This window comes from Nanorana parkeri, unplaced genomic scaffold (genome assembly GCF_000935625.1).
Source record: "Nanorana parkeri isolate BGI_ZX_2015 unplaced genomic scaffold, ASM93562v1 scaffold234, whole genome shotgun sequence".
NCBI lineage: Eukaryota > Metazoa > Chordata > Amphibia > Anura > Dicroglossidae > Nanorana > Nanorana parkeri.
This window is the reverse complement of record NW_017306502.1, coordinates 1201636-1220624: the sequence shown is the minus strand read 5'-3', so window position 1 is coordinate 1220624 and position 18989 is coordinate 1201636.

The following is an 18989-nucleotide window of genomic DNA, read 5'->3' as shown; positions in this document are numbered from 1 at the left end:
AGCTTGATTCATGACTCTGTCTGCTTGCTGCCTGCCTTGTGACACCGGTTCGTCCCTGACCATTCTTCTGCCTCCTGATCTGGTACCATTCTGCTCGCAAGTGTATGACTCCGCCTGTTCATGACTTCACTTCTGTCTCCATGACTTCACTTCTGTCTCCATCTCATGTACCACGCTGACTGCAAGTTACCGATCTGGCTTGTTCCTGACTACGCTTCAGCTCCTCACACCAGTGTCATCTGATCTGCCATCGACCACCAGCTGCCTCTGGCATCCTGTTGTCAGCATCAGCGTATCCAGTGTCATGCAGTCATACCAGCCACAGGCACTCGTGCCACCTCTCTGTACTACTCTGAACTACTGTTCCATCTCCAGTGGGGCTCAGACGAGAGCTGCAAGGGAAGGCCTTCCTCGTCACTTCAAGCTCACACCAAGGTAAGCGACATGTACTTATGTGGACGGCCCCTTAGCATCGCCTGGTGGTTCTGGTGCAGAATTTGTCCTTTTCCTTGGTTTTGTGGGACCATCTCCGAAAGATGTACAGCTTGGTATCCAAAACATACCGCACTGACACCAATACACTGCAATCCCAGCTTCCCCTCTGGTTCCCAAACATGGGCATTTCAGTGATGGACTGATAAAGGTCTTTACTGCATTGGTCGCTTCTTTAAAGCTTGTCAACCTATTACGTTGACATATTGTTTGAATACCTTACATATGCCACCTACTGAACTGTTCCATTATAGACAACTCTACCATTTCTTGTGTTCCTTGAGCTTACCTACAGTGGATTCTCTTTTTGCCACATCATATGAACTATCTCTTCTTTGTTCCCTCTTCTTGGACTCCTCCTCAAAGTTGTATTATATGGTATCCAGAGAAAAGGAATTGCAGATTGAGATGCCCCTGTAAGTGTGGCAAACCTGTTGCTCTAGGCCAGTGGTGGCGAACCTTGGCACTCCAGCTGTGCCAAAACTACAAATCCCAACATGCATCTGCCTCTGGGAGTTATGTGTGTAGCTGTCAGAGCCTTGCAATGCCTCATGGGACTTGTAGTTCTAAAACAGCTGGAGTGCCAAGGTTCGCCACCACTGCTCTAGGCTATCCACGGGACTGCTTAATGTCTCCCTGATCGAGGCTAATTACAAAGTTTTTTCATGCTGGTATATGGTTGCATCCGGATTGTCTGTTTTCTATCCAGGCCAGTCGCCTCTATGCTTTTGGGATTGTGGACACTCTGGAACAATGTTGCATACTTGGTAGGAGTGCCCACGCCTACGTTCCTTCTGGAATAGACTCTACACTTTGATCTATAGAGTACACCAACCTCCTCAAGATCCACAATATGTCCTCCAGTATATCAAGGTCCGAAGACAAATTGTTGTGATTATTTTTTCTGGCTGCAAAAATTTCCATAGCAAAGGCATGGAAGACTCCAATGGTTCCCTTCAGACAAGTGATCTCCAACCTGCCATGGATAATGGTACACGAAAGGCAAATTTGAAAAGGTGTGGGATCCTTGGATGCGATATCTAGGCATTTCTGAGGATCCTTATCCTGCTGATATTAAGTTGCTGAAATATATCCCTCTATTCTCAGATGCCTTTCTTTTCTTTTCTTTTGTCTTACATTTCCTGTACTCTAATACTATTCTTTTAAACTTTCTTTATGTTGTTCGTTCCCGTCTTTGTCTTTTTTTACGCATACGATCTGCTTGGTATGTCACATGTGAGGGTGCTTTCACTGTAAAAAAAAATTTGCTGAGCCACATGTGTTACATGTAGTTTTGCCACTTATGTCATGTTGAACATACATTCATAGCTTTTATATATGATGCCTTGTACCTTATGTTTTTTTGTACTACTGAAAATTTTATAACATTTGTGAAAGTGTAAGGCTATGAGATGATCTTTAATCAGCTTGATGTTCCTGTTGCAAATATTAAAAACATAAAAAGGTCCAGGGGAGTGTCACCAACCTCCCTAGACAAGAGGAAAATTGACCCCAAATTTTACAGAAGAATTGTACAAATTGTAGAAGAATAGCAAAGGAAAACTGGCTCCTGAAGACGAGCAATAAGCTATTGAAGTGCGATCTGAACTTCAATAGCTTATTTAGAGTGTACAGGTGATACTAGGGGCTTTTTGGACCCCAAGTATCACCTTAAAGAGTACCTGCTACCACCAATCTGCTATCACATGGGGGGCTTGTAATCCCCCTTATGTGATAGCAATTAAAGTTAAAAAAAATAAAAACAGTTTTTAAAAAAAGTATCAAATGAAATTCATGTAAAAATAATTAAACTTTTTTTTAAAAGTCTCCTGCCCTTGCGAGCACGCGCATCATAACGTAAACACAAGTCGGGTGCGCCTACGTATGACAATGACAATTCGCGATATACATGTTGGGTATGGCCGCGCACCCCAGAGTGATAGCAATAACTCTAGGGCCAAAATTTACGCATATCTCAATACTGATGGCCTGTAGGGGCTTTTAAAACATCTATGGACTTTTTGTGGTACTGAATTATGTCGCCGTTTCACAGACGCACACAATTTTTTACTTGGGCGTGTTGGGTATCTATGTACTCATTGTAACCTCATTTTTTATTGCAAACTGTTTTTTTTTTGTTTTGCGGTACTAAATTTAATAGGGCTGTTACTGATTAAAATTTTCGTGCTCGATTAATGGAAATGTTTTTAATCAATTAATTTCGATTAATTATAACGCACATACAGATCCAACTACATTGGCATATACACATACAGCGCAGCAATGAAGTAATACAATGAACTAGGATCACACTAATCCATAACGTTGCACTAATATCGTGCAACATGAAAATTTGCAACCGCCACCATTTTATTCTATAGGGTCTTGGCTTTCAGAAAATATATCATGTCTGGGGGTTTTAAATAATTTTCAGGCCTAAAATGTGGATTATAACATGGGTGCAAAAAAGAAAAAATGCTTCGGTCATGAAGGGGTTAAATATGGAAAAAACAATGATGGTTTTCCAAATACAGTACATTTGTTAGTTTCAGTTATTTTTTTGGCTAAGGGGCATCAACACATTTGTTCTTATCTGTATTCATAGTTCAGTGATTGTCCTTCCCATACTGATTAATGGAACCTTCTTCACGGTAACAGGCAGAAGCAGTCAACACACTGAGCTTAGGTAAACCAGCAAAGCCTAGAAAAAGTTGAACAGAGCTCAGGCTAGTTAGAGCCTAGCAACAAACACACTACATGTAAATAGGGACACAACTTCATAGGGCAAGATCCCTATGTTAATAGTATTGGATAACATAAACATATCATCAATCTCCAGCTTAAGTTTCATCACTTTGCTTAGTTTTAAGGTACTGAACCTAAGCTAGGTCTAGACAGCAAATTGGTACATCACCAGATTAGATGTCATGTAGCTGAGTGAATATTGCCACACAAAATGTAAATTAGGTTGTTCTCCGATAGTGGGTGGCTCTGGCCATTTAACTCTCCAGTAAAGTAACTTTTAAATTAAAATGTTCCCTTAATTTAGTGAATGAGGCGAAGTTCTGATGACTTCAATCACTCAATTATGTAATCATGGGCATACTGAAGTACCTTTTTTTCAAATTTTCCTTGCGCATAATTGGGTATTTGCAAAGTGAAACTTCACCATATTCACCAAGCTAGAGTAAGCTTCCACTGCAAATTGCAAATTCCCTTGGAAAGGGAACAGCTTATTTGCCTTTAGTAAATCTATACCCATTGTGTCTAAGAACATTATTTGCCTGATCCAAGCTTCCATGCAGACCTGAAGTCGTACACACCCTACTTTATTTGCATGTAGCATTGGTGAGAATGAATCAATACTAGTTCAAGCTTTTCTAGTGAGCGATATAGGTTTAATGACACAACTTTGGCATGAAATCATCCTGCTTATATAAACGGCTAATTGTAAGGTGCCCATAAACTTTAGATGATAGTTTTCAGCCAAATCAACAATCTAATGTCTACAAGGTGACAATGCCAGCTGCGGATTCTTAGAAAGGAGTTAGAACATTTTGTCCAAACTCTTGTTTTCAACCTAATAGGCTTATGCTAATAGTGTTGGTACAGCTTCTCCCTCTCTTTTATCCGCAGGCTATAGAAGAGACAGTCACAAGAGGTAACCATTTAGGGACCCAACCACAGTTACAATTGCCTTAGGGTGGCTGAACTGAGGTGACACGTCTGACTGCCCTCTAGTGTCTATGATATAGTCTGACAAAACTTTAGTCCTAGCCCAACTCTATATATATATGATTCCAATTGCAAGCCAAGGGGTTGTTAGTAAAACATTTTTACTGTAGTCTTCTAAATAAAAATTCAATTTTGGACTGCTGCTGACCATGCCTAGTTGTCTAGGCAGTATTTCCGCAGCAGAGGGATAAAAGAGCCACATGCGGCTCTGGAGACGCAGGTAGCTGACCCCTGGTCTAGATGAAAGAGCTGGATAAGTATGTGTTTTGCTAGGGGCATTGGCCTAAATTACAATTTTTTGACCAGTTGGCAGCAAAAAATTGTGAAAGCTTTTAACATTTTCTTGAAGGCAAAAATCCCACATCAATGCTGTATAAAGAGAAAAGCAATGATTTGGTGCATGGAGTAGACAGCACGGCTAGAAATAAAATATAATATAGATCATTCATAGAAAGAGATTTTTACAGGTGTGCAGTCAAGGCTGCCAGCCCTCTAGAAATTTACAGACAGTACGTAAAACATCCAGGCTGATGGAGGATGTCTGCAAAATCCATGAAAAAAATTTCCCTGAATAGTATTGTTTTTGTATAAGTAGTAGGCACAGCTTTCTAGTAACAATAATTAGGAAAATTTGTGAATATTTACATCTAATTACTTCCTTAAACACTGACCATTTCACCTAGAGGTGCCTGCACATACTCTATCTGCAACAAGTCTAATTGTCCACGCTATGGCCAAATTAAGTTACACTTTAATATGATAGGTGACCTCACTGGCCTATAGGAAGGCTGTGGTGATGAAGGTTGGACCAAGTGCAACCTTTACTGAAAAGTTAGGTTTCATATACATTTTCTGTTGGCAGTATCTCTGGATCTATGTCTTATTTGACATGCAGTTTTTATTAATGGTAACTCCTGCTTATTAATGTAACTTATTTCATACACTATGGGGTCCATTTATAAACAATTCACAGAGCTATTTGCCTTGCAAATCTCTGTGAACATTTGTTCTGTGTGAATACAGACAAAACTGAATGTTTCTAGTATATTTTCTTTTCTTTTCAAATGTAATGTAATACAACATTATGGCCAATAGGCAGAGTTGATGAGCATAGAAAATATGCTCCTCAGCTCCATCTAGTAACCATAATGCAGTATTAAATTTACATTTGAATAGAAAATATACTAAGAATGTTTGCATTTGCCTCTATTCACACAAAAAGAACACTCACATAGATTCACAAGGTGAATGGCTCTGTGAATTATTTATAAATAAACCCCTATGAGTGGGAGAAAAATCACAGAGAAACTGAAGTTTACTGCAAGAAAAATATTTTTGTCAATACAGTCTGACAGTTGAAGTATATTTGTAGAATGGAATATTTTACTTTCTAAATAAAATAACACTTAGCAGTGTTTTTATTATACAGTACATTGTTTTATTTTACCTAACATAGTGAGCATTAGATATTGATTGATAGATTGTTTGAGATATTAAAGCTTGTACCCAAATGAACACTTGAGTGATTAAATATTTTGACCCCAAAAGTTGAAATTTTTACATATCCTTTCCACTACTTTTGTGTTAGGCTGTTTCAAGAAAGTGACACAGAACATGGTCAGTATTTGTTAGATTAAAACAGCAGCAGGTTAAAAGAAATGTGCTTCCTGTGAATGTGAAATCTCTAGGCAGTTAATTATTTACTGTTCATCCTTGTTAAACCACGCAGAAGATAGGCAAAAGACTTATAACTCTGTGCCTATAACTTCTAGTTTTGCTTTTTTTTTTTTAACTTTGATTGCTATTAGACTCTAAAACCAACCGCAAGCCTCGGAACTAAGGTCAGTTTGTAGCGAGCACTGGCAGTTAACAAATACACCATGACTGTTTTTGGAACGGAGCGAGAAGTGGCAAGAATAAATGACAGCTGCTGTAGTGAACTTTGCAATGCACTGTGACTGAGGATCATAATGAAATATAGCATACTACCCCAAGTCACACTTTGAAAAGCACTGTAACAGGTGTAGGATTTGAGCAGCATTAAGAAATGTAAATCAGCTCCAAATGCATTCACAAAACAGAAAAATGTGCTTGTGTAGAATGTTTAAAATGGGGCAGTCTGGGTTCTTCTTACAGTGTGTTGATGTGCGGCTGCGAGGGACGGACTTCTTTAGCGTCAGGAAGCCTTGACCTCTTATTGAGTGACATGGAGTGTTAGGTATTGTGTAGGGTCTGTTTGCGCTTGTAACAGTGTTAGGCTTGTCGATCTATCTAGCTTTTCACTAGATATCCCCACCTACCCCTATGTCCTTTACTTTGGGCTCCAGACAGCACCTTGGGGAAACCTGTTGGAAACAGGGTATTTATAGCCCTGCTGTGACACTTCAGAGGCCCTCAGTTTTGGAAGTACTGGTAGAGACAGGTACCAGCTTGAGAAGGAAAGATAGATATAACATTAGGGACAGGTTCTTGATGAGGAGGGATAATTTAGGGACCCCTTTGGAGTCACCTTGGCATTCAGGGAAAGTACTCTTATCAGTGTTCCAGCTAATTGGTCTGGCCCATTTCTGCACACTACTCTGCTAGGACAGCATGAGTTTGGGAGGCCACTTCTATGAAGTGTGAAGGGTACACGTCTAAAGAGGCTTTCCTTGAGCACCCTCCTGTATGTAATCTCTGCATTCTTGAACTTCCTTGTGACTGATTTGTAGAAGTGCCTTACTGTAAAGAAGGATTGATGCTTTGTTGGAACTTCTGATCACTAGCTATTTAAAAAACATTTAAAGGAGATGTTGTGGTGCCTGTTCCCTTGAAATCACTGCTGCACGGTTAGCCCCGCCCACATGTTAGCCTCTTTGGGAACTTGTCATAGGAGAGTAGACAGTGCATGCAGTCTAATTCCAAGGCACAGCACAAAACTAAGCAGTGGTGCTCCTGGTTGGACCAACAGGGGGATTCAAATTCAAGATTGACTGCTAAAGCAGTTACTGTTTTGGTTGTCAAATGGCAATGCTCCAGAGATGTTGGGCTGTAAAAGACTGGTTTCCTACGAGCATTACCAGTCATGCCCTCACAACAGCCGTGCAGTATAAAGCTGTCACGTATAACAGTTATATATACAAAGCAGTTTATGGGCTATCATCCCCAAGTTGATGTGTCCAGTGGTGTGTGAAATTGCCAGATTGCCTAAGTGACGTGTGTCTCACAATATTTGTACTGCAGAGGCAAAAGAGCAGAATGGTCTGTCACTCTGCAAGATATTTTTATTGCCAGTCAGCTGTGGAGGCTTGATCTGCATGTATGAAACACAGCCATTGCTATTCCTGTTACCAAGCATTCTGCAATAAACACCAATACTGTCAAGTCCATGGTTACCAGACAGCTTAAAGTGACATTAAACCCTCTGATTTTTTAACATAAAAACAATACAGTAATGTGTGCCTTACTGTAATCCATGGTAGTTTCCCTTCTCTTTGCTGCTCTTCCTTTTAAATCCTCATGTCTTCTCATGCTTGGGGAGAACTTCCCTTTGCAGCTCAGGGCCTCTTCCTGTAGTGCTGGCTCAGGTTGCAAACCTACACACAGACACCATGTATCCATTTCAGAGACAAGGCAGTCTGCTGCAAAACAGAAGTTCTGCCCAGCATGAGAACAGATACAGATTTAAAAGGAAGAGCAGCAAAGAGAAGGGAAACAACCATGGATTACAGTAAGGCACACATTACAGTATTGTTTTATGTTAAAAAATCTGATGGATGGCAAATCAAGCAAGGTATAAACCAAAAAAATTGTTAATATGAACCTTGAGAAAATTGAAGCAGTCCAGTTTAAAATTTCAAACCTGCAGACTTGGCTCACCCAACTTTACTAAGGATTCCCATACAAGGGTTTAAAAAGCAAAGTCGTCCACACAGGAACATCATAAAATCCAGTATAACACGATGCACATAATCAAACAATAAATGGATAGAAAAGATAACCAACCATACAGGGGGAAGGCCGTCATCCGGACACTCCAAACTGGTTAAGGCAGCCAGCCCACAAGATAAGCTGTATCAGAAAAAGACACAGGAGAAAAAGAAGGGAGAGAGAAAAAGGAAAGAAGGATGAAAGAAGGGTAAAAGCCTAGTGGGGGACTACCAATGGAGAGTAGGAGATAAAATAGGGAAATATAGGCGAGAAGAACAACTGGGGTCCCCCACATCGTGTCCTGAAGCGAAAGAACAAAATCCAACTCAAAAGTAACCCAGACTAGAGGGGTTCAGGCATGGTTTGGAATAGTTTGGGAATCACAAACCATAGTAGTAATTGTTTTGTTAATTAACATTGTATTCATACGATCCATCACCTTGCAGAGAAACCCTGGGACTCTTCCAAACCCTCGCAATGGTTTTGCAGCCAGGAAAACGTAAGTAGGTGTTGGGAGGTAGAGAGTGCAGGAATAGAGTGATGCAGGAGGGCCACCCGTGGATCTCGTCGAACAGTGACATGGAATAAGGATTGAAGGAAGCTCAACACTAGTCTAGACCAAAAAGATGTCGGTTTCGGCCACTTCCACCACATATGTAGAACATCACCCACCAGACCACAACCACTAAAGCATCTATCACTATATGTCGGGACAGCCTTTGTGATCCGCAAAGGAACCCAATACCATCTCATGAGAACCTTACAGGCATACTCCAATATAGATGCGTTGAAAAAGCACTTTGCTATTCTAGCCCAGATCCTCCCCCAGTCCTCCTAATCCAAGGGATATAGAAAACTGGAAAGGTCTTTGCCCCAGTTACCCAGATAGGATAAAGAGGAAAGGAGTAGCAGGAATTTAGAGAGGAATATAAGAGAGAGGTAAGTCCAGCAAAACACTGTGAATGCAAGCAAACATGTTCAAATGCCATCTTGATGTATGGAAATTCAGACCCCGTGTGAGCAAAGAGATCCAAATAATGGAAAGTTGCAAATAACGAAATACATTCCGACAGGGGTTTAGTGTGAATCTCCTTAATACAATTCAATCTAGAAAATTGTGAGAGGAGAGGAAGTGGTGTACATGCAAGAAACAATAGGTGATCCACCAGGTAAAAGACTCTGGTTCGTTGGCTTACGAGAGAAGCAAAGGGTTGTTTGTAATTGTTAGGAGAGGAAGAAATGTAGACTTCAGTTTTGGGTAAGGCAAACTGAGTCCCAAATGCTTAGGCTATGAAAAATTAGGGGCTCAGGGTTGGGGGACAGGTTTATCGTGTGAGCCAGAGGAGAGAGGAAATCTGGACCTTATCACAATTAGGAATTTTAAAAAAACACACAGAGGGGTGTCATGTGTGATATGGAGCAAAGAAAGTTGAGCAATCTAAGCTGCCCGATAATATCTGTCAATTGGGTACTCCAAGGCCCCCCCGAAGTCTATATGCATATAGGGATGGGCGGGGGATACATGGTATGTTATTCATCCAAATATAAACCAGAACATGATTCTGGAGCGCTCAAAGAAAGAACTGAGGGACTTTCACAGCTAAGGTGCGGAAATAGTATAGAGTTTTGGGAGAAACAACTTCTTGATCACTATTATTTTAACATTCAAAGATAGATAAGAAGCTCCAGGAGTTAAGAAGTGAGGATAGAGGCCTCAACAAGGGAAATAGTTGGTGAAAAAAAAGTGAGGAGTAGGAAGGAGTGAGTTGGATCTCTAGGTGGGGCAAAGGGGTTGTGGTCCATCGATAAGGGAAATTACAGCGAACTTGCTCCAACATAATTGGGGGCATGGAGACGTTCATAGCTACTGATTTATCAGAGTTGAAATTTGGGCAAAGAGGTCTAAAACACATTGTAGACATGGAAGAGAAACATGTGGGTTAGTCAGGGTCAGGAGGGCATCATCAGCGAATAAGCTACATTTATATTGGTGGCCATCATTTGGAATCCCCACGATATCAGGGACAGGGAACACACCTGCCTTGTACTCCTGAAAATAGTAAAAGCTTCGAACTGGAGCAAGCATACTGAACCGCCAAAGAGGGTGAAGTATATAAAGCAAAAACCCATGCTATTATGAAGTTCCTGAACTCCCATGCCCCCCACAGGACATACCAAAGGTAATCTCAGGAGAGTAAATCAAAAGCATTGGATATGTCCCTGTGGGATTCCCTAGGGAATCCCGCAATGTGATAGGAGGTGGGTAAAATGGGCCACCATCTGTATATGGTTACTGTCCTTTTGACCAGGGACAAACTCGACCTGGTCCTCATGAACAAGAGATGTAAGGAATGCATTAATTAAGTTACTCAAAATCTTACCTAAAAATTTCAAATCAATTGCTATGAAAAATCAATCATAGCAATATTTCCCTGTAATGAACAGGGAGACAAGCGTGCCCTTGTTTTGAGAGCATGAAACAGTTAGTCAGGGGAGGAACAAGTAGATCAGAATCTTTCTTATAGTAAAGGGCTGAAAACCCGTCCAGGCCTGGAGCTTTCTATGTTTGGAGAGATTTGATAGCCTTGAGATTTTTGGCCTCAGTAATATCCTCATTAAAGAAGGCCTGAATATTGTCACGAATAGAGGATAATGAAAGATGTTGAAAAACCTAAGCCACATTATCTAAAGGGAGAAGCGCGTGTGGCTGACAACTTTGGAGGGATCAAAAGTAAATTTTCCTTTACCCATCAACCTTAATTTGTTGGCCAGCATAGGCCCAGGTCTGTTTGCACAAAAATAAAAGAATAGTACTTCTGCTTTTTCAGCCTTGGCTGTGAGAAGTAGGCCTGGTTCCATCAAGAATTTGTCCGGTGTTCACCTGTTAGACAGGGAGGGGAAAGCCTTTCAAGCCTGTTCTGCCTGTCAGCAACAGTTGCAATTTCTGGATCCTATGCTCCTGCTGTGCTTTCAGACCGGATGCCACTTAAGGTGACTGCTCATGGTGGCCTTGTAGGCTTCCCAAAAGGATAACAGGGGAGGAAACCAAGTCAACGTTATCTGAAAAAAAGTTCTGAACATGGGATTGGATCAATAACCAGGTATCGAACGTAGCAAGTACAGAGTCATTAAGAGGCCAATGGAAGGTAGATTTCTCCACAGGCGCCAGAAAGCAACTGAGCACTAGGGGGTCATGATCGGACCAAGGGGTGGAAAGAATGTCCATTTTGGACACCAAGGATAGATGTTGGAGAGACTGGAAAATATGATCAATCTAACAGAATGTCCGATGTGGGTTGGACTGGTAAGTTTAATCTTTAGATCTAGGGTGTGATTCCTGCCAAACATCCACCAGAGCATGGGACTGTAGAAGTTATCACATACACTTTTCTTGACTAGCATTGTGGGACTGGGTCACCCCAGGGGGATGCTGATGGTCGAGGGAAGAGTTTACACTAAATTAGAGTCACCCATCAAGAACAATGTACCCTTGTAATGTTGAGAGACCACTTGGAAAAGGTGTGAGAAAAAACTGATTTGGAATCTATTGGGAGCAACAAAGGTCACATCCATATCATACAACTGTCCGTGGAGTAAAAGGTAATGGCCCGTAGGGTCTGCAATCTCCTTGGTGAACAAAAAGGGTAAGTTACAATGGAATGCTAAGAACGCCACAAACCCTTCACTTGAGTATTAGAGGGGAAATGTTTGCTAAGAAACTGAGGAGAGGAGGAAGTGGAGAACCTGGTCTCCTGTAAGCTAACTATCTCTGCCTTAATAGAGTGGAAATCGTGGGGAAATACAACTTTTTAGTTGATTACACATCAAATCACAAATGGTAAACCTTCACATTGTGTAATTTGTATGCGATACATTTAGTCCCTAATAGTAATCCAATAGTAGTTTGCATGGTGGCGCCACAGTTAATTTAAGATCTTTCTGAAAAGATCTTCACTAAGAACATCAGCAGCTGCCCTCGACCAGATCTATCACAGAACTTCATGATTCTATCTGTTTATTGGGGAATACAACTGTTTTATAAATTCTATCCACTGCTTTGTATTTTATACAGCTTTTATTTTAAGTGCATTTAAATCATAAATGTATATTTTATAATAATATTGTATATTGTATAATAATTTATGCTCATGCCCAATATTTCAAGTGCATACGAATCTATGATCTTTCAATTTTTGATTTGTCCTTTTTCATGTAAAGGGGTACAACAGTCTATTTTAAAACATAAATACTTAATCCGTCACTTTCACAGGACATTAAAACAGACCTTTCTTTATCTTGGAAAAATGGTCAGTATGACCTGCCTGACAACAGTTAAAAATCAGAAGCTTACCGTATATACTCGAGTATAAGCCGAGTTTTTCAGCCCATTTTTTTTGCTGAAAAGTGCCCCCCTCGGCTTATACTCGAGTCAGTGTCCCGAGCAGGTCAGGTTTCTTCTTACTTACCTCGCCGAGCGTCGCGTCACTGCTGCTCCGGTGGGCGGCGCTCCGAGCGGGGTCATCTGGCAGTCTCCGGGTCCTAATTTAGGTGGCCGGAGACTGCCAGATGATTGTACATGTACTATATACTACATATAGAATGCACTGAACAATAGATTTACAATTATCCTCTGCTAATATGAATGGGTTAAATGATCCGTAGTACATGATATGTAGCCCTGTACCCCCTTTTCCACTTACAGAGCTAGGTTATTGTTTTTCTTTTAAATAAATATTCATGTAATTTTATTGGTATCTATCTTCATTTTGTACATTTACCAGTAGCTGCCTCATTTCCCACCCTCGGCTTATATTCGAGTCAATACTTTTTCCCAGTTTTTTGTGGTAAAATTAGGTACCTCGGCTTATATTCGGGACGGCTTATACTCGAGTATATACGGTATAAGGATCTAACAATACCTACTTGTCTCTTTATATCCGAATTATTTTGTGTTGATTTAGCCTTTTCTCTTTATGGTGGTATCTTCTTGGTACAACATTTTATTTTGCCACTTTAACTTTTGAATGAGACCTGATAACAAAACAAAGTTAAAATGATACCTTTCATTTTAAAATTTGCAATACAATGGGGACATTTATTAAGCAAATTAGTAACATAATTTGATGCAAATCGACCAACCTATTATTTCTCTCAAAGTATGTGCAACAAGTGCTCCGGAATTCTGGAATTCTGGGAAGCCAGATTTTCATTGTGGATGAAGCAGATTTTCACTCTAAAAAAGACACACAATAAAGAAGTGGTCACGGTCAGGTTTAATTCCGTCGCAGGGCTACTTTAGAGCAACTGAGAAGGAATTTATCAGTTGAGTTGTAACCTTGTATTAAATTTGTCACACAATCTGTCCCACTGCTCCTGTTTAGCATTGCCTTGCTGTGTGACAAAGTTAATAAATGTCCCCGCTGTACTTTGCAACAAATACCCTACCCTCAATCTTTTCATGGGGAAAAAAATTGTCAACTTCCACTTTGTGGAATGTCAAAAACAGAACTAGGTTGGACATATGACCATTAAGGAATCTAAAGTCTTATACTAGGACCTTGTTGAAGGTCAAGATTCTACATTTCCATACCACTGTTCTATACTGTGGTGACTAATAAATGTAAAGTGTCTAGCTGGAAGGTAAGGGGCAATAAAGTATTGAATGAAATATGCAAATTATTATTTGCAGATGCAAAGTTAGATTGCCCGATCCACCTGCAAATTCACAGTTTGAAAATTAATTGGCTCATTTCTTTTCATGGGTCCAGAACCCCTAGCTGAGGGTTCCGTTGCCATAATTTGTAGCAGAAGTCTGTATGACTTCATGTGTCCATCAGTCATATAAACATTCAAGCCATCATCGTAGATGATAACTTTCTTTATGAATAGGGTACCTAAAAAGAAACTTGTGAGAACAGAAATATGGGAGCTGCTATTGCAGACCTCTTTCAAAATGTACAAATCACCTGGCTGTATCTGGTTCCAATACTTTTTGAAACTATGGAATTCCTGATCTGTATATGCAGTCCAGTGGCAGAAAGTATTAAAGCCATTGGACCGGCAAGACATCCAGGCAGCTGACGTCCTTCAGAAGGAGAGGTCAGCAATCACAGCCTCCATATTCCATTCCAATGATGGGGCTTGCTGCAAACCCCATCATTGGACCACCAACATCGGCGGTTCCAGGTGGAGGACCGTCCCTCCAGCTGCCCTGGACCTGCCCTGGACATTACTGGATCCCTCCTCACCACAGGACACCCCCTCAACCTAATTCCGTGGATTCCAGGCCCAGTCTGGTTGTGCCCATTCCAATTCTTCCACCCTGGGTACACATGCCCTTGGTCCGTTCCACGCCCGTGCCAAGCACTTGTTGACCTCACACTGAAGGGACTACCTCCCTCCCCTCCTGATGAAGCGCCCCATGGCGCGAAACGCGTTGAGCCTACAAGCATTGCTCCTCTAGCATTGCAAGCAATACATCACCCCCCTAAGCATTGTTCTTTCCACCCGAGGTTTATCAACATAATCAATCAATACTTGTTTCTTTTGAGTTGCCTATGATGTTGTATTCCACATGTATAGATTCATGATCATCCAGGCAAACCTCGATTGTGGTATATAGGGGGCGATAGGAGGTATTTTCCTCTGAGGTGTTTCTTTTTACATTTTTCATGCATATTCAATGCTTTTTAAAGAAATATATATTTGTTCAATAAATTTATACCGTTTCTATACTTACGAGACTGAAGTTTATTGGACTTGTTCTTTCTGGAGCCAGCAAAAAAACCCATCTATTTCTGTCCTTTTTTTATTACTTCATACATTTAGTATGAGCATTTTGTTTAGATTTATCCCAGGCATACTGGGATAAAACAATTTCCATTACCTTTCCAGAAATGTATCTGCCTTGGCATAACTCCCAACCACCCGAATTTTAGTAGATTTTCTGTGTTTGTAGAGGCCGGCTTTGTTGGTAGTAGGTGTAGTATGTTCAAATATGGTCCCTCTGGGGCAGAATTTACAGGTTTTAAACATTTGATTGTGTACCCTGTGTACCCATCTGCCATGAATGGCTTTTCTACCAATAGGAAGATGATACCTTGGCCAAGACACTGTCCATGTCTTTTACTACAGGATCAGCATAGCTATGCTATTAGACAAGAACTATACCAGGTTATAAAGAATAGGGACAGCGGGGTTCGAAACATTAAATCTGTTATAGCATTTGGCAGAATGTTATGTATAACCCAACTTTGTCTAATTTAGTAGTTACAAAAGGCTGAACACTACTCGATCCCATAAGATGGTACTATGGTAAACCTAACAGGAGCTTTTCACAAGGTGTTCTTTTTCTTGTGATTATACTGACATTCTGTCCACATCTAGGTATTCAATGTCCTTATTAGACATGCAAAGGTGCTCATCAATATTTCATATTTTTCATATGCAATATCTACTAGTGAGGCCTATCCATTAGGTTCATAATTTCTAACTTGTCTGCCGTTGATTATGCCTTAGGTAATGGAGAACAAATGACCAGATTCCAACCAAAACATGATTTTATTCCATATATTTCTTAGCTAAGTATTTTAACTACATATCTCTATACATTTGGCAAGAAATCTCCTGGGTTAACCCATGATAAAGAAAGTATAAAGGTGAAAGGAACAGCAGCACGTATTAAAGCTTATAGTTAAGTAATCTTTCACTTCTACCCACATCACAGAAATGGAATTCACAAACACTACTTACAGAATGTTACCATGTTACACTCTGTGTAGCGTTATAACCTTTTACAAATTGATGGTGTTATGCTAGATTTTGCTTGTTTAAATAAAATGTAGATGTAACCTCTAACTGAATGAAACAGAGTTTGTTAAACAATTCCTGTGTTTTTTTTCACACCTTTTTACCATCTGTTTGCTGCTGATCTGCTCCAGCCTCTTTATAGCCACCCGCCAGTTAACAAAGTCTAACATCAGTTTTTATGTGTATTTGCGACCCCTGTTCCTGTAACCTTGAGCATCCAACTCCAACAGATTTATCACTGTATTTGAGACAAATTTTCACTCAAAACAGGCACACAATTAACAAATGGTCAAGGGAAGGTTTTATTTTGTTGTAGTGTTTTACATTAGAGCAGCTAAGGGGGATTTTTTAAGTGAAGCTTCCCAAGTAGGATATATCTTCCTCAAATCTCATGGGAGATCTGAAGTAACCTGATTTTATATCATAAATGTGGTTGGATATCCTGCATATGTTTAGAAATCCTCTATATGTATGGCTTACTTCTTAGAATCCAGTTTGTCTTTTAAAGAATGTGCTAGTTATATACAAAATGCAGGGCTTCTGGAACAATTTTGGGAAGGTAGAGACACCTTTCAGAAGGTACTAGATATTATGAAATAGTTTTTGTATCTGTTCATGTTGATGTGAAAATTTAACAACTAATCTTGTCTGATTTGATTCTTGTGTTTCTTTTGATTTTTATTGTATATGCCCTTGATAAAGTTCTGTCTATATATCGGTCCCTATTTCCTCTTGCTCTTAACCTACTAAAATGTTAGCTTTCCTCTCAAAGTCATCATCATGTGTGCAATCATGACAAACTAAAAAATATAGTGTAAAGGGTATGCTTCTTACCAAGGCCTTTGAATGACCACTAGTAGTAGGGCTGGGCTGAAGCAGAAGCGGCAACCCCCTTTGGGTGTGTTGTATGCGGTGCAACTGGGGTGCAAGCTTCTCCTGCCTATGCATCATCCTTTTGTGTCCTGCACTAGGACTGAGCTGTCAAACTGATAGCAGTCCTGTAGATTAAACTAAAAGATTGTGGCCCTACCCGTCTCACCAGTGGCATATCACTTCATTGTTTGTGTGACAGCGATCCGCTCTGGATCAGGAGCTCAGTGCGCTCCTTGTAAATATAGCACAGCATTGGACTGTCACAGAGCTCCAATGATTACACAGGGAGAGGTGCCTTCTCCCTGTGTAATCTGCAGACATGAGCTGTCAGGTTGACAGCTTGGGTCTTGCTCTGCCTTTTATTTATAAATGTTATGTGTAAGTAAAAAATTAACTAACTTTTTAAAACATAATTTTAACTCTTCATTAACCCTTATTTTGTGCTAATCCATTTATATTATTCTCTGCCTAACATTAGGGTACTAAAAACGGTGGCCCCTCCAGTGCTGGCAGTAAATTTGTAGGATTGTGTGACCCATTTTGGGCAGTCTCAGGGCTGCTTGAAAAGCAGAAAGATCCTCGACAACAAGTCTGACTTGGCAGAACTTGGCAAGTGACCTTCAGAAGTCAAGTAAACATTTGGGGGGGTTCTTTCTTTGGTAATGGTGGCAGATGCTTTAAACAATCCTAATAAAATAAATGTCAGTGGAAAACCTCTTTAAAATCAGAACTGTATGTTATGTTTATATTTAACTTGGAAAGCTTCCGCTAAGGTGCCGTCTCTATGAATATACTTGCATATAATTTCATTTAGACGCTTCATGGAAAATAGCTTGATTTATCCAAGGAATCACAGTTATAAATTATAGTTGAAAGTATTTATATCAAGCAAAATGCCACCAAAGTTATCATCTTAAAAGATGAACATCTGCTTATGAAATCTAGAATAATTGCACATGATGAAATTATCTGTCTACCTTCTGACATTCTATATACTGCCTAATCTTTCAGCTTCGTGGATGAACATATTAGCAACAATTCAATTTATAGGCCAACTTTTATTAAATGTTTTGTCTGATGCAGAAATTGAATCTGATTTGTGCACAGTTTATCGGTTAAAGGGGTTTGCATGACTTGATCGCTGAATTAATGATTGGGTGATTGGCTAAATTAGCAACTCAAAACAATGTAATACTTTTTATGCAGGCAAATGAAATCAGCAGTATTCACTAGAATCATGACAAAATGTATTTTGTGGCTTAAGAATGTTGCATAAAATGTCACAGGTGAACTTTTAATGTACCCTTATTGGTAATATTTGTTTTCCTTTGGTCTGAAGATAACAAATTCTAGACTGTTCTGTGCAGCCTGGTTACAGTGTGCTCATTGTCTTAAGCTGGCCAGGGCCGGATTTCCCACAAGGTCCAGCCTCGGGGCGGCAGGGGTGTGCAATTCCTATCGCCCGATGCCTGGGAAATGCAGTTCCGGGCACTGGGTGGGTAGTTGTACATTTAGCCCTGCCTTGGGCAAGCAGGGGTAAATGTAAAGAAGAGAAGCCGCCGCTTGTCTTGTACAAGTGATCCCGGCGATGCCGCCAAGATGACTTGAATGCAGCCTGCAGGTCTGTCTCCCTCCCTGCCACCTACCTCTCTCCCCGCTGTCCGCCCCTCTCCTCACTGGCCGCCTCCCTGTCCGCCATGGTTTTCAGGGTCCCCCGCTCTTTTGGGGGACCCAGGACCATGGCAAGGTAGTTCGGGGTAGAGAGTGGGGAGCAGATCGGAGAATATCCGTTCTCCACTCTGCTCCATGTGAATATTGACATGGGAGAACTGCACTCGTAGCCTTCCAATCTTAGTTTTCACAGGGGAGCCAGCATAGTGCTGTGCTCAAACTCCTGTATTGGAGGTGACAGGTTAAATAAAGAGAACCTGTCACCTCTAAATATATTTGAGTGAAACATTTTTTTATAAGAAATTAAAAGAATTAGTAAAAAAAAGAAATAATTGAAATAAAAAAATTAAAAAGCGATAAAGTAAAAAATGATAAAAAATAAAAAAGTAAAAGATAAAAGATAAATAAAAATGTAAAAAAGTAAAGATTTTTTTTTTAAAAAGTGATAAAAAAGTAGAATAATAAAGAAAAAAATAAATCTAACCCTGCCGCCCCCCCAT